This window comes from Myiozetetes cayanensis, unplaced genomic scaffold (assembly GCF_022539395.1).
Source record: "Myiozetetes cayanensis isolate MyiCay16 unplaced genomic scaffold, myiCay2020 scf16, whole genome shotgun sequence".
NCBI lineage: Eukaryota > Metazoa > Chordata > Aves > Passeriformes > Tyrannidae > Myiozetetes > Myiozetetes cayanensis.
In genome coordinates this window covers 4,695,505-4,719,647 of record NW_026087270.1, presented here as the reverse complement: position 1 = coordinate 4,719,647, position 24,143 = coordinate 4,695,505, and positions in this window count along the sequence as shown.

Below are 24,143 nucleotides of genomic sequence, written 5' to 3'. Positions count from 1 at the left end.
GTCATAAACCTCCCATAGTTTAAAATGGGTGGGGTTTAAGTTTCTTTTAGGTTTGGCTGTAGGAAAGATTCACCAGGAGAAGAAATCATGAGACGGTTCTTCACTGAAATGTCTGACTGGACAGATTCTGCATTCTGTGGTAACATGAGATTTGGAAATCTTCTCATCTACATAGCACTAATACTGCTTCTTTAAAGATTTTATTTTGAAGGGAGGTTGTGTGTAAAAGTTGTTCTGCCGGACCAAGTGTAGACAGACAGTTGAGGACAGTCATATGGAAAGGAAAAATACAATTTTAAACCTTTAAACTAAACCAGGAATCCCTGATAGTTGGAGATGACACAGCTGACTGTCCTGGTTAGAGCACACCTCATTCCTATTCACCCCAAATTCCTCTGCACCACACAGTGACTTCAGATTGGTAGCCCCATCATTTATGAGATGTTGTTATTATTGCCAAGCAATATTGATTAAAGTAAATATTTGAAACTGGAATATTGGTGTTGTATAATCCCAGTGTATCTTCCTGTAATATATGTACTGAATTAACTGCTTTTCTGATTAAACAGAAAACTGAATTTGATTTTAGGACTTAAGACCCACTGAATTAGCCTATGATCCCAAGTCACTTAAGCTGATCTGAGTTATTTGGTTTTTTGGCAGTGCAAAGCTATGCAGCTGTGGAGCTTTTGTTTGTTTTAGCATTTTATTTTTAATAATGTGAGCTAAATAACCACATCCCACTACTGAAATGGCTTGGATTGAATCAGAAATGACTATTACTCTTCTAGTCTTCAAACAGTTGTTGAGAAATGCCAGCAAGGGAGACTCTTTAAGTCACTGTGAAAAACAAAAAGCAAATAAACACAGTAGAAAGTATGCAAGTAAAAATAAAAGTCTCCCCTTTGGTACTGCAGACTAAGAAGTCTACCTGGTCTCTATCTGGGAATATTTCAGATTATCTAGTGCAGTTTTGGTAGGGTTTGGACTCTTTTTGTTCTGTCTGTTTTCCGACTGTGTCAGGGCTTTCACAAAGCTGGATGGATGCATTCTCCACACTTACTCTGTGTGAGCTGCAGCACCAGGCTCGTGTTTAAACAACACAAGAAGAGCAGAGCATTTATCAGGATATTGGTGCTCAGGCTATCAGGCCTTTGATCTCTGTATAACACAAGACAGTGATGTGCAGGCTTTCTTTTACAACTCTTCTCTCATTGTTTTGGTTATGCAAATGTGTGCAGGCCCCACCTGGGCTCTACAGGTGATGCTGTTTCATTCTATTCTTATTAATGCTTGTATAGCTCCTAAAGGCTCTTTCTTTCCATATATTAGACATAATTATTTTTTTAATGAGAAAGCTTTTTCTTACCTGATAAATGCAGGGTATGGGGGATGCTCCTCTGCTCTCCCAGCCATGCTGTGCCTGCTTGGGGCACCTTCCAGCCCAGCAAGTGTAGCACTGCACAGCCTTTACAGCCATCTGGGAAATGGGTAAATGCACTCATCCAGAAAGTGGCAGCACTGGTCTTTGCAAAAAGTTGTGGGCTCTGTGAATTCAGAGCTGTAGCATGTGTGTTTCTCATTTTGTCTTTAAATAGGTTGTTGAGTAGGTTCCCGAAAGACATTGAGGTATTCTCTCTTTTGGGGGGGTTCACTGAAATGTGTTTATTCCTGGTTTTGGGGGAACCTTATTATCCTGGTTAGTTTGTTTACACGTATTTCCCATTCACTTCCTTGAGGGATTGCAGCTGTATCAATACAATTATGTACGTGCTGAATGGCACAGAAAGTTTCAGTGGGGTAAGACTTTCCTGTCAAGAGGAAAGCTATGTTGTTTACTTATAGAAATTAGACTATTGACAGTGTTAATGGTGTTTAAAGTAGACATTTAGAGATGTCACTGTTTGTGTATATAAATGTTTTATAATTAATTGGAAGCAGACTTGAGGAAAGCTAAGCTGATGGGATCATAACCATAAGGCTGGTTTGTTGTACTGATTGGTACATTGTGTGTCTAATTGTTTGTTGATCTGGCATGGCTCACAGATGCGTTTAACGATTCCCACTTGGGTTGCCTTGGTTTGCATTGATCTTCCCAGGCACATGGGAGGCTGAGATGTGAAGGATGTGGTTTAATTAGGCTACAACTTTATTAATGTAGCTCGTCTGGGAGCTCTCCAGCAATGACTTATAAAGTACAGGTCATGATGTCTCGAGTTACTGCCAGCTGGTAGAAGTTAACATTTGCCTCTCCAGGCTTTTGCTGGGCAACTGCTGCACCCCATCATGTGAGGATTAAAGTGCCTGAGGTTTCTGAGCATGGTAGTAACTGTTAGACTATAGCCTTACTCCTCAATTTCTTGTTCTTTCTCAACATGGACCCAGATCTCTCTTGATAAGTCATCTGCACTGTGTAGCTACTGGAAAGGCATCAGTTATTGATTAGCTTATTTGTCCTGTCCTGGTTTGTGGATTGCTAATAGTTAATAGCTTTACAAAATACTTTCCCTGAGTGAAGGGAGTACCACCCCCCTTGCTCCAAAAGGGCTCAAATCAGATGTGATTATGGTTAGCAGTTGCTGATTTTCATTGTTGCATTTCCTGTCCATAATTTACACATCTTCTGGCTTTGTAACTCTGTAAGAGGCTGAAATAACTTCTCCACTGCAGTATTTCAGAACCAGGCATGTGCAGACAGCGAGTACTTAAGTTTCTCTGATGGAGATTGCCTTGCAATAATTGTTTTGTAGTCCTGTCCGTGCCATCTCGATTTCTTTGTTTTACCAGAAAAACTCTGGAACATTTCAGTGCAGTTGTAAAAGGTAACCTTTTTTTTTTTTGCAGTTACTTTTTTCCCTTTGAAGAAGTTAAGATGATTTCTGGTTGCCTTCTTTTTCTGGACTCACCTGCCCTTGCCCAGTACGGACTTACAGGGTGTCAGGTCTTTGCTGCTCCCTCCCTGTTGTGAGCAGTTGTATTGAAAACCATCATGTAAATCTTTCCATGCGGGTTTTTATTCATCTTGATGGGTATGACCCTTCCTGCAGCATTACCAGTGACAAACTAATTCAGCACCGGGAAGTTTAACTGTTCTGATCATCAGGGAATGGCTTAAGCTGAAGGTTATAAGGTCTAGGTACCCCTGCAGGATGCAGAAGAGGCAGTGATTGCTGAACACTGCTGTCTGCTTCTCTGCCCTTGTGCCCTGCAGTCATTCTTGTCATCCCAGCACAGGGAATAATTAAATCCTACTCGGTTTTTCCTGTTAATCCAGATATAGCCTAAAGCCCTGCCTTTGAGGCAGGAGGAGTGTGGGTTAGGATTTGTTTTTAATATCTGCTATGATATTCTGTTTTTCTGGATTCAGACCAGTTTGTACAGGTTTGATTTCAGGAAGACACAATGTTTTCCATATGCTGTTTTAAATTATTACATACTTCCACTAAGTGTTAGCAATTTCTGATTGTTCCACTTCTTCTAGAAGGACTACTGTTGGTGACTTTTTAAATTATTCATATTGAGCTGTAGATTATGAACTTGTATAGCTGGAGAAGTATTTTTTTAAATGTTTTTCATGTTCAGTTCAGAGGCAGATCTTGTTATGTGAGCATGCGAAGGAATTTGGATGAAAATCATCTGATGTCTGGATATGTTTATAAAGGATGTGAAAGATTGTGCAAATAGATGTTTACTTCTTCAAAAGCACAAGACTTTTGCCATTCTTCCTTTTATTTGTACAATGCCAAAAGCAGCACAGCAGACTGGTTATAACATTTATGTGCTGTTATTATACAAATGTTTAAGACAACAAATTGGATTACCTAATTAGGAAGGGGGTTTAAACCCAGTCTTGGTTCTTCTGCAACGCTTCCAAATTCTGTTGTCTCTCTAGCATTGGCTTGCTGGAAGAACAATTTGCATGTTAACTTGTTTAGTGCAGTGATGCTGCTTGTTGTCATATGTATGGTTAATTAGGAATCTGGAATCATATGAGCTCGTGCCTTGTTTGTTCTCAGCTGGTCTGTGCTTGCATAAACTGTCAGAAAATGCTGTACAAGCACAATTCCTTTGGAATTAGGTTTTAGCTAAATTGTAAATAATTTAGTCTTTTAGCCTCTTTGAGATAAGGATATTCAGCTGTGAGTTTGCTGACTGACAGGCCTCCCATTGGAAAGAGAGGGGTGAGTTCCTTTTTAATGCTATGAAAAAAATAGTCATAAAGTATTTCTGAACTGTTGTTACTTTGGTTTTGTTCTTTGGCTGCTTGTATTCTTAAAAGACACTGCTTTGTAATAACTTAAATAGAAATGAAGTTATGACTACTGATATACATGTTCTCATTATGTCTGAATATTTCTGGAATACTAATATTTTTTTCAGAGAGCACCGATATTATTACCAATTTTAAGGCAACAGTGAGGCATGATCTCTCACAAACAACTAACTTTTTTTGCTCTATTGCAGTTTTCCCATTTATTGAAGCAATAGTTGAGTGAGCCACTTAATGCTTTAAATAACAGTATATTTTACCTTGTGGACCTCTTTGTTGGTCTGTGGCCTTTGTTAGCTTTGGTGTTTTTTAAGAGCATCTGCTACAAGTATAGACTGAGTCCTTGCTAGCTAAAGCAGCCAGTTCCAATGTATTATGTATTGAATTTATTTTGCCTTATTCTAGGAAACATTTTTTGGTTTGGGTTTTTTTTTTTGTGTGTGTGTGTATCATTGTCCCAAGTAACTGTTGCAGTCTCTCAAGGATTCCCTTAATCAGGTTTTTAATCCGTTAGCTATAAAAGGGAAATAACTTGAATTATGAAAGTTTCATTTCAAAGGAAGCAATTCTGCCTTTCCCAGAAAAGGGAATGAGGGACTAAAGAGAAGGTGGAGTCAGACTCCTCTCAGAGATGTGCAAAGGACAAGAGACAAAGGACACAAGTTTCATCAAGGGCAATTTCAATTAGGTATCAGTGAAAAGTTCTTCACAGAGGAGGAGCAGCTTCCTGCATTCTTGGGGAATTGGACAAGGAAGGCCCTTGTCTGTTCCCAGTTTCAAAGTTTGCCCTCCTTCAAGTGACACCTTGTGTTTCCTTGCTGCTGAAACGATTTTAATATCAGTTAACTCAGAAGAGGCCAACTCACCTCTGTCATGCTCTAAGCCAGAGATAACCAACATGTGGGGGTGGAATCAGCCCCATCTGTGCTGTGTACAGTGTCCTCTGTTGCCTCAGTGCTGCTGTGCCAGACCTCAGGGGAGAAGGGTTGGATATGACACCTGGTTTATTTTGAAATGCAGGTTATGTAATTTGAAACACAGGGTGTGTGTTCTGAAACACAGATTATGTCTGCCCTTAACCAATGCACTGCAAGTGCGTAATTGTAATGTCCAGGTTTGACCAGTCTTCCCTCTGATTTTGGACTGATGCCTCAGAACTATGAACAGACCTTCCAGGTAATCTGTTATTCAATAAGATAATCTAGAAGACAATTGTAAAATACAAATAAAACATCTCATGATTAACCTATATCATACCACACATCAGACATCTGACTGTAGTTGCTCATTTCAGTTTTTGCGAAGAAAACACGAGACTTTAAATGGATTTTCAGCTATAAGCACTGGTATCCTATCTGAAGATTTGCCATGGAAGGGGAAAAAAAAAGGAGATTTTTTTTTTTTCTCTTAGATGGCTTTGTGGTTTGTTTGGTTGAGGTCTTTTTAATTGAAATGGAAATTTTTTTGTCAGAGAGCCTGAAGTGTATGAATTCTCAGGTCTTTTCCTAATAGGAATATCCACATAATGAGGAATATTTTTGAATAGTGGGATTTTTCAAAGGTACCTGAAGAAAAATTTTAAAATATTACATTCATAGATTTCTGGAAAACACCCTTCAGAAGCACACTAAAAATACCCTTTTTGCATGTGCATTAAATTCCTAGCAAGTCTGTGCTTTTATTGATTATCCTTTAGTGCAAAAATAATCTTGAGACTAGCAAACATAAATGAACGAAAATATAGTGTACCCAGTTATCTCTAAGCACTATGGAGTATTAAACATATGTGTGTGAATATTTATATTAAGATGATGAGTTCTGATTGGTCATCTTGATGTTGAAAGAGAGATTTGTGCATTATAAATATTGAAAATACTTGTATGCTGAAAACATGAATGCTGATTTTTTTTTTTAACAATTGGATATATGAGTATAGAAACCTGCTCTTATTAAGACCCTACCAGAAAGCAGTGGGGCTCAGTGCAGGCACATTAACGTGCATGAAACAGATGAAAGAATCCAGACCCAGATTTTCAGCTGTCTGGAGACCGGGGACAAAAGTCTCATCATTACCTTAAATCTAAAGTAACAAAAATAGGACAAATTGGTTCAGGAGACAGAGAGAGATGTATGTCTGGCTAAGGGATGGAGTGGAGGGAATTACAGAGGGACCCATGAGAACATACTTAAAACAAGCTTGGGAAACTGGAACAGGCATTATTTGGTCTCCAGCTGTACACACTACATGACTGAGCAATTAACTATCATTCACTGACTTCTGCAGATTTGAAGTAAAGCAGGATATATTTTTATGTAAAAAGTGGTAAGAGTTGACAATAGCAGCAGGCTGACTGTGTGTGTGTGTAAGCATATTTTAGGGAAATCCATTTTTCAGAAAATGGAAGCAGTTGTCTTAGCTTAGGGTAGTTGAGCTGTTAGCATACCTAGGTATTTTTTGCTCACAATCTAATCCAAAATTTAGACTTAATTAAAAAGGATATGACCAGTCTAGCAGAAATGGTTTAGTCATGTTGTAGCAAAATATTCTCTGATAAGTCAGTCTTGGCTTGTCTTTGTCTTTACCTATTATATAATTGCCTTGTTTAGAAGTTCAGCTTCTGTAAAGTCTCAGATGCTGTTAGTGAGCTTAATCCCAAATTCAGCTCTGTATTGAAAGTCAAACTTTGGTCTTTAAAGATGGAAGTGGTAAAATCTGAGGATTTATTCAAGCCTAACCTTACTGAAAACTGTCAAGTCTCTTCAGAGATGTGTGACCACAGTAAGACAACTGTGCAGAAAGATAGGCAGCAAAAGAATATGAGTACTAAATAAACCTGAGATGTTCCAGAGTTAACAGTAATGTTGTACAGTTATAATTTGTACTTCCATGTTATAGGGCTCAGAAAGCCATACAGTTATATTAAACGATATGAGTTTTCTCCTTTGGAAGGATTTGTAGAAGGAAATTCTTCAATTATTAAAATTGACTCAGAAGATTTAGTCCAAGATTTATTTAGTAATTAAACATGGCAACTTGGATTCGAATTTCAAATCTCATCTGTAGGGCATTTTTGTAACACACAGTAAAAAGTTCTAGAAAATTTGTAGCTGAAGATGTTATTTTTGCCCTCCATATAATATTTCACTGCAGTACTGCCCACCATTCAGGGTGCTTTTGTTTATAGTATGGGCTCTGAATGGTAGATATTTATTTGGGTGCAGTTCTCTTGTACAGATACAAAAAGGATATAGGAATATACAGATCTTGTACAGATACAGAAGGGATATGTAAAAAATCTGTTCTTTGCACTTGCCCTGCATCAGGAGAGATGTTACATTCCTGTGTGTCTTGTTCTGTGTCACTGTTTATACCACCACTGGTTTATGCTGCAAAGAACTTCTAATATCAGGTTCTACTAAGTCCAGTTCAGATACTTGTTGCTCAGGTCTAATAAAAGCCATAATCAGACCTTAAAACGTGTCCTCAGCTTCTGTCTTGTGGGAGAGTGGTGGTGAATGGAGGAGAACCAAACACAAGCCTCCTTTGCCACAAAAATACACAAACAAACAAACAAAACAAAACAAAAAACCAAAAACCCAAAAATCAAAACAAACAAACCAACCAACCAAACAATAAAAACCCACAAAAAAAACACCTATGGATGTATAAAATCCAACTGGAATTAATAACTTTTGGACCTTGGGTAGATAAGCAGGTGTGGGAGAGATTCCACAGAGCAGCACCCAGCTCCAGCCCTGCTCTGCTATACCAGGAGGCAACGGGGCAGGAAAATGGGCTTGGGACATGGGCTCTCATCAGCATTGTAACCAACGACCTGATGAAGCTGTGTTTGGAGAAAGGATGGATAATTTTGGGATGTTTCCATTTGTGCAGGGGCTCAGGGTCATGAGGGTTGGATGCTTTGTTGTGATGGTTGGATACTTTTGGAAGAAGGGAAATTGGCATGGCTGATCTACCCTAAGTTAAACAGTGAGGTGGTTGTTCCCACAGGGCTTGGAGCAGAACACTCCCATCTGTGTGTTTCCAAGGCTCCCTTATCACCAGGAATCCCCAAGGGACTGTTTGGGGGTTTTTCATAGCTCAGCCCAGGAAAGGGAGAGGGGCAAGGCAGCAGTTTGTTGGTGTGAGATCTTGAGGCTGCATCTCCTCTTAAGATCTATGGCAGTAATGCACCAGCTTTATCAAAACAAATAATTTAAATTCAAAAGCCCTTGTCTTCTCCCCAGAAACTGGATTTCTTTCTACTGTAGATGTGTTTTTCCTTGGCTGGTAAAACTGTTGAAACCTTTTCAAAGTATTGAATTGGCACCTGGGCCAAGAGAGGAGTGGGAACTGGTGCGGGAACTCTTACAGGTTGAAGTTCTGGGCTGACCCAGTGATTCCTGCTGGCTGTGCAAACAGTTGTCACCTCAGTTTCTGTGCATGTTTTCTGCTTTTGAAAGACATTAATGGTGTGTGGGAAGAGGTTGGTGGGTTACCTTACTACTTGCTGTAAAATTTCAGATCTTTGCAGAGAGCTGTCATAGACCTCACAAGAGATATTTTATTGAGAAGAATTAAATATAAAGCATCTCTAAGGAAATAAGTAATGTTTTTGTTGTCAAATTAGTTTTATTCATTTAATATTCAATATTTACAACAATGATTTAAAATAGCTGAACTGATTTGGGACCCTGAGATTTGAATCTTTTTAAATGTTCATCTGTCAGACTGTTGTATTATCCTGAGACTTATTTCCAAAGCAATGTTCTGGAATACTTTATTTGCAGTGACTGGATGTGTGCTCTGTATATTCATTTTAGCAGCACACCATTAACCTAAGCTTAGATGCTGCACTGCACTTACCTCCTTTGCAAATGCAGCTTTAAGAACTGAATATTTTCTGTTTTATCCTTTGGAGTTTAATGAGTGCTAGCAGCAGACATATGTATAGAACTTGATGACAAATTAAGCATCATCTTTAATTTGAACTACCTCAAAGTTTGTGTGTAAATGAATACAGAGGAGACAAATAATTCCATTTAATGTTAATCGCTTTTTTGGTTACCTGAGCTACCAAAGAGCAAGAAAACTTGTTCCAGGGAAAAGAAATCCCTGGGGCAGTGATGAGATTAAAACCTGAGATCGATCAGCTGTGTGCTGCTGTGACCTGCTGGGGTGGAAGATGCAGTGGGTTTCTTGGTACCTGGCGACAGTAGCACTGATGGCTGTTCCGGGTGTTCAGTTTGCTTCAGTGCTTTTGTTTATTGTAACTCAAAGTAATCTTACACAGATTCTTCTGCCTTTGCACACTGTGACAAGAATTTTGCTCCTGAAATTGTTGTGACATGCTAATGAGGCAGAGGACAGCACGAGTAGATTGGAATGCACGTAATGCCTTAATGTGGAGGAGGCAAAGTGGATTCGGTGTCATTTTAGAGTCTCTGTGCAGACAGGTGTATGTCTAAAGGATTCCGTCATGCAGAAGAGATGGTACAGGTTGAAGCTGTTTTTGTATAATCAATACATATTCTCTTTTAATGTTGCTCTAAACACATTAGGGAGCAGTGCCCTACTCTTAGCCTCAGCCATCCCAGAGAAACTGTTCTATGGCACCCCACCTGGCAGCTTGAACAGTGATTGTAAAACAGAACTAAAAAGATTTTATATTGCACTCTGTGAGTTCTGGGCCTTAATGCTGAGTAAGGGTAAAACAACTTCTTGCAAATACTTAAGAGTAGAGGAAATTGTAAGGTTAAGTGTCAATTCATGCTAGTTTTGCAAGACTTTAGTTTGCATTTAGTTTCATTGACTTTAATATTTCCTGGGGGTATATAATGTTTCTGGGCCCAGAATGCAATGCTGTTTCATACAGGCTGGAGTTGAGAAACCCTGTGGGTTTTGTATGTTAGTCCTTCAGTTTTCCCTATGGTTTCATTATACTCCACTAGAAATTCTGGTGGTTTGACAGTTTATCTCAGGATGAAGAAGATAAAGGTCTGAAAACCCGTCTCTCTTAGTGCAAAGTCGGTGTTTGTTCAGTTTGTTTCTTGGGAAACTTGATGGCTCATTGGCAATGAATTAGGAGGAAATTAAAGTACTGGAATTATAGAAATTAGTGGAAACAGGACGATACAAAAGTGTGCTGTTTGGAGACTGAGCCAGCATGGTGTGTGACACGAGAAGTTTGGAGTCCAAACAGACACAATCCAAGGAACATTCACAGAAATTATCACAAGTCTGGAAAAACAGTTTACAAAGAGATACTGAGAGTTACAATTCTGTCCCCTCCCTTTACTCTTTGTAGTTTCACGAATGTTTATAAATAAACCAAAGTGACTGCACAGAGAAGGGATACATTTCTGTCCCCCTTCTTTGGACACAGGAGATAATGTAGGCTTAACTGTGGTGTCCTGGGAAAGGTTGCAGAGCTGGTGCTGCTGTGGCAGTCACTGCCTTCTGGACATCCACGTTCAAAACAGATGGATGGAAACTGTAAGGGGGTGGGAAAGGGCTGGCAGGGGGGATGGACGTGGTGGCAGAAACTGGAGAGTGCACAGCTTGTGTGGCAGGATGGAACCACAGCAGGTGCCACTGTGCTGCCCAGGGCATGTCCCTGCCTGTGCATTCCTTGGGAACAAAGGCACAGGTGGGAAAAAAATCACCAAAGAGCCCTTGTTCAACCAGCTGGAGCTTTGGGTTTCTGTGGAAATCAGAAAAAGATGCAAAACTTTTAACAATATCTGAGGTTTCAATTTAAGATCATTACTTGGCCTCGCTCTTTAAATGATACTGCAGAACTTGAAAATAAAATCCCCCAAACCAAAAAAAACCAAAACATACAACAGTTCCTCGATTTTCAACCCAATCTTTTTTTTTTTTTTTTTCCCCTCAGGTAATCTTGTTTCTTTTAAGCACCCTGAAATGTGGGACTTTAAGATCTGAATAAAAATATTTCTGTAATCTTGCAATGGGAAAGTTTCTCCAACAAACCTTTAACTGGAGTCAACTTTTAAAGCCCCAGCCTACTCCTTATGATTTTGCACAATGCAACTCACTTTACAGGATAGTTTAGTGATTGTTTTTTTAAATGGATTTTTGTTTTTTTCTTGCATACTTCTCACAGGCAGTAAATTGATGCTAGTGCCTCATATACTGGATGCAGGAAAGAGGCTGGGGGCTAGAAAGCCTGATCAGTTAAAATATGTGAGAATATTTTAATCTGTGAAAGGCAGTAACAGCAAGAAAAGGTGATATTTACACCAGAAACAGTAGCACAGAGGTATTTTATTGTATACTGGCTCCTATTCTTGTCCATCTGTGTCTGTGTTGGAAAATCATGTAAAAAGTCATCAACTTATTTTCTGTCAGCTTGATTTGTTCCTTTTTGACCTGAGTTGTGTGGTTGGAATTGTAGTACTCGAATTGCAACCTAAAGACTGAAGGTTCAATAATAGCCATTTTCTGAAGTGCTTTAGAAAAGCATCCCATATTGTTCATACAACTTAATTGTTGTAAACTTGTGTGGTTCAAAGTTATTGTTTGTTTTCTCTGATGAAAGTTCAAAATGTGGTGTGGGGTTTGTGGTGGTGTTTGTGTTGTTTACCTTTGAACAGGAAAACAAACCCAGTGCTAACATATTCTTTTTTAAGTGTAGTTGTGTGTGTGGTAAAATGCTTTGTTTCGTAGATTTTTAGTTTATATTTATAATAAGTAAAAGATTTGAGAAAACATTTAACCAATTCCTCCTATTCTTCTACCAAGAGAAGGAAGGCTAAAAATAAATTAAAATGTCCAAGAAAAAAAAAAATAAAACCACTGGGAAAAAAATTCAGAAAGGTGCTTATTTATTTCACCCATTAACATCTTATATTTTTTAATTTGGACTATCAAACATCACCATGATGACAAAAATGTGAAAATGTGTTGGGGTGTGTATTTTTTTTTTTTAATTTTTTGGGGGCAAGGGGATCGAAGAGGGGGGCAGGGAGGGATGGCAGTACCCAAAGGTGTTTGAGGCAGGTGAGGCATAGCAGCTGATTACATGAGAACTTATGGAGGAATGAGAAAACCAAAAATCAGGCTTTCTGTAATGGGTAGTTGGGTAACTTCTGTGTGTATCTTAATTAGTATGAAGATATTCATATGTATTCAGTAGTTATTTTGTTTACTATCTTTGCCAAGTGAATGTGATTTGCCTGTTCAATAATTCAGTAAACCAATGACGCAAGTTGATGGGAAATATATGAGGTTGCATTAGACCATTTATCATCAGGAGAGAAAAGAATAAGCATTCAGTGAATAAATAGCACCAAATTCATGACAACATCCAGACACCTGCTGTTGTGCTTCTGGTCTTCTCCAGATGTGAGGGAGGACTGTAAGCAGCATTCTTCTCATTCATAATTATTCATGTAAGCACAGATTAGTTACAATAACTATCTGCTGTAAAACCTGATATAATTATTGCCAAAAATGGAACAAATGTTTCAGAAAGCAAAGCTCTGAGACAAATCTAGTGCTAATTTCTTATGTCAGATTTTGATCTTGCTTACATCAGTAAGAGCAAAGCCAGCAAAGCTGATAAAGTTAGTAATTCCTGACTAATATCAGGAATTACTTAATCTGATAAGTTATTACTTTATTCTTGATTTTAAGCCAGTCATTGATATGGAAACAGTTGAGCTTTGCTTGAGCTCATTTAGACAAATGATTGTTAAGCAAAAAATTAGAACATTCAAAGAACTCTCCAAGGAAGTGCCCAGCTTCCCTAAGGCTTTGGAAACTGTAATTGAATGTTTCCTTTACTTACTGGCAACTATTGTCACTTTTTCTGTGAATACTGGCGACTGTCTGGGTTAGTTTTCATTTCTAAGTCTTTTGAACTTTGCTTTTGTGTGGGTCTCCCCTTCACAGAGGATTTAATGCTGGTTGCCACAATGGTTCTTGCTGTGGGGCAGATACCAGAGTGTCCTTAGAACTTTTTTCACAGAAAATTGAGGAGACCACAAGGCAAATCAACCTCCTTATATGTGGATTGTTTAACTGAAACCCCAAACAAAACAAACAAACAAAAACTCCACAAATGCTTTATTATACCCTGTCCTGGTGAACTTCCCTCACTGATGCTGTCCAGTAAATTCTCTGCTTGTGTCAAGGTTAATTTAGAGCTCTGGAAAACTTGCTATGCAAAAATAACACGGATTCTTTCAGCTACTTACAAGTAACATGATTTTTCTAAACTCTTCTCTTACCAAGATACAACAATCTGGAAGAAACTCAGAATTTTCTCATCTTGAATTTTGTTTCTTGATCATATTTTGTCAACCTGCATGCATACACACCTATAAATTTAGATGCAAAGTGCCTGACACTCCAAAGACCACAAAAATCTCTGAGAATACTCTCATATTTCAAATGTTCAGTCCTAATGAGAACAACAAGTTGGCAGGTTTGACATTTTTACGTTCAGGGTAAGAAGGGGAGATTACTTTGGATGGCTCTGAGTGGACTGAGTAGTGAAGGGTTTGATTCTTGAAGTTTGAGTGTCAAAATGTGTGAATGAAGGCCAAGACTTCACATAGCTGGGAAAGAGAGGATGCAAAGTGTTGGTGTGGAAATAGAGAAGCTGATCTTATAACAGACTGGGCTGAACCCCATTTCTGTGTGATGCAGAGAGCCCAGGTTGAAATGCACTCTGCAGAACTCCTCCCATTCTTCCTGTCTGCCAGCTCATTTTATATTTCTCTCCAAGACTTGATCTCTTTGAATTACTGTTATAGATGTGTGGTTAGGCTCTTATTTTATTTTTTTGTTTTATTCTTGTGGGTTCTTCAATAGCAGAGACTCATTCCAAAATGAAATGTGTAGAGCTGGTGCTTAAGGTATTTCAGTTTTTGGTTTTTTGTGCTTTCCAGTTTTCTTCTTCTGGTGCCTTACAGGAACCCTTAAAAAAAACCTACTGAAGTTTCTGTGAGCAACTGGATTATTGCATTGAAGATAATTTCTTGTAAGGTTTAATTTCTGCAGAATCTTGGGCAGATTTCCTGATTAAACTCTCATCATATTTTATATTTGAGCTTCCTGCATCAGATGTCTGCTTTGTCAGATCTGAGTAGGCTGATCTAAGCTTCTCTGGCAACAGGCAAAGGAACAGAGAAATGCAGTTTAAAGACAGAAATCTGGAGCAAATTGCATCTACAAGCTCAGTTTCAGCTGAAGGCTGAATTGTTTCCTGACATAAGTTCCCAGAAATCATGTAATACAAGGTTGGAACAGGCCTGAAGTGCTTATCTTGCCTGAAGTGAGGAGCCATAACCTGGTGTCATCTCTAACAGGTCCTTACCTAATGTCTCCTTACAAACTTCTTACTGTGAAACCTCCCAGCCCCTCTGTTCACTGCTTCGCTGTCCCTGTGGATTCCTGGTGCAGAATGTGAGTTGTGTTTGTGCTGCATGAATTTTCTTCTCCCAAAAGTGGTCTTAGAAAACAGACCCTTTTTTTCTGTTGCGATCCTCTATGTATTTGAGGCATAACATTCATCTCCCTTTCTGCTCTCTGTGTTCACCTCTTTTGCTTTCTCCTGGATTCATTTTTTCAGCCTGCTCGTTTCATTCTTTTCCTCTGGAATTTTTTTCTGGGTTCCCATCTTTTTGTTCTTTTTCCAGAAATGGAAGTGTGAGCTGTCTGGCTCCTTTTTTTGTTGAGGATCACTTCTACAGGTAGTTGGAAAAAGTGACTACAGGACAGGGCTGTTTCTGACCCTTTGGGTTACTTGTGTTGTGAAAATCTTTACTGTGGGATTATTTTGTTACTTATTTGAAATTTCTCAAATTTGGTTCTGTGTTTCTTGGTTTTAATTTTTTTCTTTTTAATGCTAAAATTGGTTGTATACATGTGTCAAAGGCAAAACTGTGCAAAACCAAGAGTTAAAATATTACGTGCCTTTGGCTGATAAGATAACTAATTTGCAAAAGGGTTATCTTTGAAACCCCACTGCAAGATGTTATGAAAAAAATTCCACCAAGAAACTCCAGGATGTGAAAGTCCAATTATTTTGAAGTTGTAACTAAAAATTGCTCAGAATAGCACTTTTGTTACAATGCCAAAAACCTAATAGAGATACAAAATAAAACAGTGGAAAAACTTTTCAGATATTCACTCAGAGCTCTAATGAGCTCAGAACATAGTGTACAGGCAAAGCCAAATTCTGTTTTCAGTGCAGGCTGCAGCTGAAATTTATGGGTGCATTATGCAGAACTTAGTGATAGAATTGTAGGAAATTACCTCTTTCCGTTAACATTGCATTTACTCAGTGCTGTTAAATTGGTGCCTTTCCCTTTGAGTAATGCTCAGTAGAACTGTAGCTGTCTCTGCTTCCTCTTGGAGAGGTTCTGTGGGAAGAAACTAACTGTGAATTAGTTGATTACAAAGAAACATGTTGACTGACATCATTCACCAATACTTTCTGAAAGCCAAAAGTGTACAAATGTTCCCTGAAATGGCACACAGCAAAGAGAGAGTCTTTTGGCAGTGATACAATGAGATATTAAAAGGAATTATCGTACCTGAGGTGTGGGAATTTATGGCATCCCTTTGTACAGGCAATCTAAATGTTAATTGGTAACTATAACAGTTTCCATTTTTAATATCTTCAAGCTTAGCATTAGCTATTCTGTCTTTCCTTGCTTTGCAGTTTTACTTGCATTGGTTTATGATGAAATATCTTGGATGTGAAGTTCCATAGTTCCTTGGTCTCTTAAACCACAAAAGCAATAAACTTGTCAAACTATCCACTAAACCCAGTGCAAACACACAGTGTAACATTATCCATCATTTGCAATACCTGAAAATAGCCTCTTGCCCACAGCTCCCAGGGGTACTGGCTAATTTTAAAACCCAAACCAAATGCCACAAGTCTGGAGCCTTTTGGATTTTTTTCCCTTCGCATCTGCCTCCTTTAATTGCTCTTTGTTTCTTCCAAGTCACCCCTGCAGGACAGAGTTGCAGGACACACCTGCAAGTGTGACAGAACCTGTGAGCCTCTTGTGTTTGAGAGGCAGTGACTGACCCCAGAGCAGCAGTCAGAGCCACTCTGTGTGACATTACAGACTACTTACAGGGACAACCCAAGAGGCTTAGGGTGGTGCAGTGTTGTGTTTCAGGGGAAGACAGGAGAATAAAAGAACTGTGATGAAGAACAGGGCAAGGATGTTAATGATAGCGAATCAGTTAGCAATGAAGAAAATGTTCTAAGGGCCTCTTTTTTTTTTTTTTTTTCAAATCCCACATTTAAAATCATGTCACATTATGTTTCTTGGGGAATAGCATCCTGCAGTATTTGAGATATGAAATTAGAGCATCATAAGCATTTTGTTACCAAAAAAAGGAGAGAGATACTCTCTCAGAGGTGGTGTTACAGAAGTCAGACACAGTGGAGATGTGATGGGTCTGGAAAGTTCCTTGTGTCAGAGGCTGGAATGTCAGATGATCTTGGGAAGCCACAGAAAAGTTTGGTGAATGAGTAAGGTGAATGAGTAGAGATCAATAACCATGTTTAGGCTCAGTAGTAGCTTATACTGAATCCAGAGGAAGATGTACTACTTAAATTTGGGATGAGAAAGGTGTGAGATTGGGAGAGAGCAACAGTAGCAGGTGTAAAAGCCAGTTACCAAAAATTCCTTTATGAAAGAATTGGAGGTAAAGTCAAAAAGTGCTTAAAATCTGAATGAAGAGTTTGACTCCTTTATCCGAATTCTTTCAGTGACAGGGGAATCCTTCCTTAACTGCAGAACTGTCAGTGACTCCTGAGTGTCATCCTGAGTGTTGATAACCAGTGGCACAGCAGTTACCAGTGAACTGATAGACCTGCTCTGCCTTTGCTGATTTCTTTTTGGTTTTGGGATGTTCCTTTGATTGTTGCTTTATTGATTCCTTATGTGACAGTTTTTTGAATGTTTCCCTGTTAGAGAATAACTGGCTGTGTCACTCCTCACACTTCCCCTCTGTTCTGGTGAGCTCTGTCTCTCAGGGATGTTCTCACACTAATGGTGCTGTGCACAGGCAGCAGTTGCTGTCCCCAGGACTGGGTCCAGGTGTGTGCTGTGCCAGCAGCATGGATATCTCCATGCCTGGAAGTAATCTGATTTCACTGGCTGAGTTGTCAGGAGCTGGAGTGGATTCTAAACACCCTGGATCTCCAGATCCAAGCTGCTGCTACCTGGTGTTAAAGCACAAGGAAGTGACTTATTGTCTGTCTACTCCCAGACAGGATCAAAGTACCAAACTACTTTTCATAGAGGTTTTCCTCTGTGGAACCCCTCTATCTCTTCTGCTTTCTGTACGAGGAGGAAGCTGATTCTGCCTGTGTGCAAATCCCTTTAGATTTCCCTTTCCCTGTCTTTCAGTGTCTTCTGTCAGCCTATGAGCTGCCCAGACTTCTTGTCCTCCATAAACTGCAGCAAAATGGCTCAGGAGGGGCTAGAAAGGACAACAGTAACCTGACAAAAACAGTGGAATCTTAGAATTAATTAAATTTACATATTTTTTATTAAAATAGCATGTCTGATAACAAAACCCATATGACTTAGCACTGATTTATGTTTGCAACATGCTAGAAGTATAATGTTGATTGATGTGAATATTTTTGACTGAGAAGAAGCAGCAGCAGGAAGATGTTGACGTGTGTTTATGCTTTGCAGCCTGTTTTCGATTGAAGTTAACTATCCTATAATGTCATTTTCAGAAAAGAGAAAAAGGCAGACCTGGGGACAGTCTCTTAACTCAGTTACATCCCTTTTTAAAATGTAAGTCATTGAGCACTGTGAAAACTGCCTCCTAGGGAAAGCCTCTCTTCAACAACTAACAATGCAGCAGGGCCAGTTGTGGTCTTCCAACTCCTATCACATCATTGCCTGGGTGCTGTCCCTGCTGAGAGGAGGAATGCAATGAGAGCTCAACATCAGCAGTGCCTGCTGCTGGTTTCTACTTGTACATACTGGAAAATCCTCTCTTGCATGGGAGCTGCCCAGGGCTTTTGAAGAGGAGTGCTGTGGAGTGGATGCCGTCTCCCAGGGAGAAGCCTGTTTCTTTGACACAACGAAATTCAATCTAACTCAAGTAACAAAACCACAGGAAAACTTCATCAGTGGGCCAGCTTTCATGACCCCTGATTTAAAACAATGCACTGACAAGTTATAGGCATGTCCCCTAACAGTACTGAAATTAATTTTTTCAAGTGTGTGGCTGGACACAGTCTGAGGATAACTCTGCTTCCTTGAGTGGCTATTTCAGTAACCACTTCTGTATATGGGATGTCTAAACAGAGAAGGCAGGTGGCTGATTAGAATTAATTACTTGAGGATTCAGATCTGTCTTGTTTAAGTTCCTATCTCTGAAACCAAAAGAAACAAAAACCAGAGTCTGAAGTGGTATTATTTGTGTCAAATTTCTTCCTGAATCTGAACTCAGAACAAAAGCTGTTACAGCTGTCTCTGCTTCCAAGGAGTGCTGCAAAATCTGGTTTGGTTTATCAGTTACTGGGATCCTTGAAAACTGTCATTAGCAAACTCTCTTTTTTCATAAGTTTTTCTTTTTTTATTTTAAAAGTAATCTTTTTCCTGTTTATACTTTGAGAAAAACAGATTGAGAGTTTCCAGAACTAAGTCAGTGGATGACTTTCACTGATTTGAAGCGAAGAGATTGTAAAGACAGAGTTGATGCGATGGTGAAGACTTTCTTGTAGGGCCGTGGATGGTTCAGTTTTGGTTGCTGGATTTGGGGGACAGTTGAAGACTGGGGGGGGGGGAAGGGAAAGGAGAAGGTCTGTGACTTCTAAAGTCTTACTGTAGATCTGGGAAATCAATGCAGTCATAGGTCCTGACAAGTCAGCATTTTCTAAAGCAAAAGCATTTAGGAAAATTCGATATCATCCTTGTGCTTAACAGCATAAATTCTGTATCCTCTGACTTTCTTTGTTTGTTTTAGTACTAGCCAAACTCACACAAAAGTGGGATCTTTTGTTTCTTTGTAGTTCAGTTAATCCTCCGCATAATATTAATACCATTTGTGTTTGTTACGTGGTTGCTGTGTAAATTAGCATATTACATAAGGCTGTAACTTCAGAACGAGTATATGGACTACAAAAACATCTAAACAGGACCCTGGTTTTTATGTAAATGTTTGTGTTAATAAAAATTGAAGAAAGGAATGGGGAGAACGAGGACTTCAAAATTATTTTGAAGGTGTTTCTGTTGGGATTTCTTCTATTCTTTAAGCAGTGAACATGAGTGAACATAACCTGTATTCTCATTATATGCACAGACATAAGTTTTGGGTTCCTTTCTACCTGCTTAAATCAGACTTTCTTCTTTTCTCTTGTTATGCAAATAGGAATGGGAAAAGCATTTAACCTGCAGTAGGCACTGTGTAAGCATCTTGACTTCAGTCCCAGAGTGCTCTTTATAGATAAAACTTACAAAATCAGGAGTAGTATTACATACTGGAGTGTATCAAAGAGAGTCAAGCAATAATGCTTTGAATTTAATTAAGTCACTGATGTTTTGATATTAAGTAATTTTTGTATGATGGGTAAGTTTGTTCAGTGCCCTGTCTTTTCTTTCTGCAAGACATTTTGCAAATAAAACTGTAGAGATCTAATTAAGTAGGAGTTAGAATAAAATACTAGTCTCCATGCCATTTTTTTCCTCTATTTTACTCAGAAACCACTCATTGAAAAGTATCAAATCCCCAAGAAAGGCAAATCCTTCCAATCATGGCTTACAGTTTGAACTCTTAACTGTGGTGATTTTGAGGTCAGTAACACGTTAGAAAAGTTTTAAAAATAAAAGGAAATTGATTTTAAAAGAAGACATTTTTGCTATATCAGCTTCCTGTAAACATATTTTGAAAATGGTATTTATAGTAGAAAAAATATCTTAAATTATTTGCTTAAAATTGAATTTTTAAACTTTTTTTTAAATATAATAATTTCACAATAAACAAGAAAATGGGTCATCTTTTATTAAGCACTTATTGGAGTCTTTGAGAAAATGCTAACCAACACCTGCTCTTATCTTGTTCAGATTCACATTGAAAACAAAGGTTGAACCTTGTAAAGTTTAGTCCAGTAAGCTCTGTAACTTTTCTCTCAGTGGCACCTTTTCTCTTTTGAAATATCAACCACTCTGTTCCCTTGGACTCATGGATTGAATAAGGTTTTTTTTTAATTGGTCTTCAATGCTAATGAAGCTTTTTTTTTTCTTACCAGAACATTTGAAGAAACCACAGGAAATTATACCACCCCAAGGGCAGGATTTTTTGTCTGGTGTATTTGTTGGGATTTTTTGACTTAGGTTTGCTACTTAGGACCTTTTAACAGTCAGAGGAACTCAGTCAAGGCCTCTTGACTCCTACTTATTTGTGAAACATCCAGAACATTGTATAGAAACATGGCTAAAAAAAGGAGTGGAAAAAGTATCCAAAAGTTTCTCTAGAGAAAGATATTGAGAAGAAATACTTCAAAATTCTACTAGTATGCAGAGCTCACTGTCTTTCCTTTTTCTTTTTTTTTTTTTTTTCTCTCTTTTGGTGGGAAATGTAAGAGAAGCCAATTCTTCTCTATGTTATCAAGCTGTACAAAAATAGACTTTCAAGAAAATATATTTGACCTGAAGCAGAAGCTGCAGTGTTTGTGTAGGCCTCTAAATTGCAGAAGTAATCTTTGAACTACCTTCAGATGTTCAGAATGGTGTGGGTCAGAGAGGCAGACATGGCACCTTCAGGGAAATTTTTGTCTATTATGGAGAGGGTGAAACAGTGCCTGAAAGTACCAAAAAAGCACTTAAAATACAGATGTGCTGTCAAACTGGAACAGAATCTGTCATTTTGGCTGGGAGCTTGCTTTATTTAAAAGAGTGGAGGAATGACAATTTATATTTTGAGCTTTAGCCTTGTGCAATTTGAAATAGCAAAGTTATCAGCCCCTCGAATTGCGTGGTAATACCAGTAATACCGACAGACCTTAACCCACAGGGGCACTGCTGGGCTGTGCAGCAGTAACGTCACAGCAGGTTGGGCTGTCAGATTTAATGCCCCTGAAGTGTACCTAGGCAGTGCTGGCAGTGCTGGGTGAATGTCCTGGTTGGCAATCACAGGCCCCCCCAGAGCAGAAGGCTGTGATGCCCTGAGATAACTGCAGGCAGAGGAACAGGGGTGTTCTCTGAGCTGCACCACAGGACCTCGCTCTGCAGTGATCCCGCAGCTCGTCAGAACTAGAAACTGAAATACAATCCTGGGAAATAAAACAGTGCCCTGCTGCAGCCTGCAAAGAGCTGCAGGATTCAGGGATGCAGTAGAGTGTTCTCAGCCTTGGGTTCCCTGGCCCCAAAGAGAGCGCTCTGAGGAGGCCACCAGGCACCGATGTTCTGCTGACCAAAACATCGAGGCAGCTCTAGGTTCCTTCCACGAGTGACGGAATGCTGAGCTTTGCTGCACAAAGTTGTCTTAAATACCTTGGGGGAAAATAAAACCCAGATTTTAAATCTTACACCTCTCTCACTTGTCAGCTAACATGTAACTTCAGCGCAAAGTGAGCAGTGATCTCTGTGCATTAAGTGTGGGGAAGCTGCTGCACATTTAGCTGATGGAGGCTGGGCAGTGTTTTAGCAGCATTTAATGAATTGCTTAACCATGTAAGCAGCAGCTAGAGGTGATTGTTCCAGGGAATAGCAGTGTATTTTAAAAATTGCCCCATAGAAAATGGTAAATGTTTATGACCCTACTCTTGTGCAGGATTTACAAGATCTTTAATAATAGCAGTGTTGAACAATACTAATACTTTATTAATTATTCCTATTTTTTCTGCTTATAATATTAAGAACTTCATTAACTCCTTCCCTCCTTCCTTCAGACAGGATTAGCCATTGTTCAGGCAGTCCAGAAAAAACTGTATGTGTTCAGGAAAAATATTTCATGTACAAATTTCATGTACAAGTATCACTTTCCATCACTAAAGCACCTATATGCATATTTATTGATATGAAAATCATTAAAATAAAGAAGTGAAACACAGGGGCCTTTTAAAGAAGATCTATTCTGACATAAGCCATATACCTGACCCCTCTTGTGCTTCTAAATCCAGTAAGTACAAGTGGAAAGTGCAATACTTTTTGTCATACTTCTTCAAGAAACTAATGATCTATGTGACCATCTTTGTAATGTGGGAGAATTCCCCTTTACAAAGATTGTTTTATTTCATTTTAGCATTACATACAAAAGAAATATATACCTGGTGTGTGGTCACTCATTACCCCCTGTTTTAAATGTATATTCCATAGTGGTACCCTTTGGGAATCCAACAGGTTTCAGCCTCTTTCCTTTTCAAAATTCTGTGCAGTCCTTGAGATGCTTTGAATCACAGTTGAGATTCATCTAATACTTGCATATAAACCATGATCCCAGTAGTAAGCTGTGCTCATCATATTCTTTTAGAACTCCTTCTTGCCCTAGGAAATGTAATTACCCAGAACAGACCGGGTAAGTGACCCTGCTGGTGCCGTTCAGCTACAAGGAGGCTGATGTTTTACATTTTGCAGGCACAGAGGTTGCAACCACTGTCAGGCTTTGCATTTAGTTTGTGACTCTTTATCAGTGATTCCTTGTTGGCATGAAGAAATATCTGTGCTTTAGGAGTTTGGCACTATGTAGCTTATTTTAATGATGTTATTAAACCTATCTCAGTTTTATCTGCGTCAGGCAATTCCTTTTTCTGCTTCGTATTATGAAAACATTCTTAGTCGATTTATTATTGATATTAATTTTTAATGTTCTCTGTACTATGTGCTGGATAATGTTATGAGCTGTTTCTCAAACCAAACTGGTTTGTAATCTAAGGAGTTACTTACAGGGATGCTGCAGTGAGAACCTGCTGCTTGCACATGAGCTCATGATCTGGTTCTGCCTCCCAGCCCCTCTCACCTGCAATCCCTGCTGGACCTTGCAGGTTGTGTAGAGTGGTGGGATGTGCTGTTTCATGTGCAAATACCACATCCCTGCTGGGCTGGGGACACTCTGATATAGAGAAGAGAGGGAGCAATGAACAGTTCAAAAGCTCAGCTATGTGGGGTTAAGGAAAAGTAGGAAAAATACGTTAAATGCAGGTCATGGTAGAGTTGGATTCAGAAAAGAGGTGCATATTTTGTATCACCTCTTTTGCATTGATGTGCTATTTATTCTATTTAATTGTGACACAAGGAAGTGACTGAGGAACAACATGAAAGACCATCTCTCGTCCAGTTTTTCAAAAAATATGAGGATTAGTTGTTGAATATTTCTTTTAGTGTGCAGAGCCCTCTTAATTCCATTAAGAATGCATAGTTATGGAAGTAAAATGGCATAGCCAACGGATCCTTGTTGTAGATAAAAACAGATCACAAAAATAGTTCTTTTCTTGTGTTCAAACAGAAGAACTTGCTCTAATAACTCTTCCTGAGCTTTGCCACAGATCTCAAGACTTAGAGGTCCCAACTTTCACAAGTCCAGCTTCTTGTTTTTAATAAACAAACCTGCATCAATAAGGACCTCCAAATGAGTGCTCAGAGATCCATGGCTCTGCTAATGCGTTATGAAAATGAGGTGGACTCTTCTAAATGGAATACAGGTGTTCATCCTGGGCACTGTCAAACTTGGTTATTGAGGGGTAATGGGCTTCCCAATGTAAATGACAGTGGCACAGGGACCAAGCTTTCCATTTTAATACAGGCAGCATGTAAAGGCCCACGCCTGACAATCAATTAAGATGGATATCATGGTGGAGATTTTCCAGGGCCACAGTCCACCAGTGCAATAACTATCATGTCTTTGTTAATAAATGTC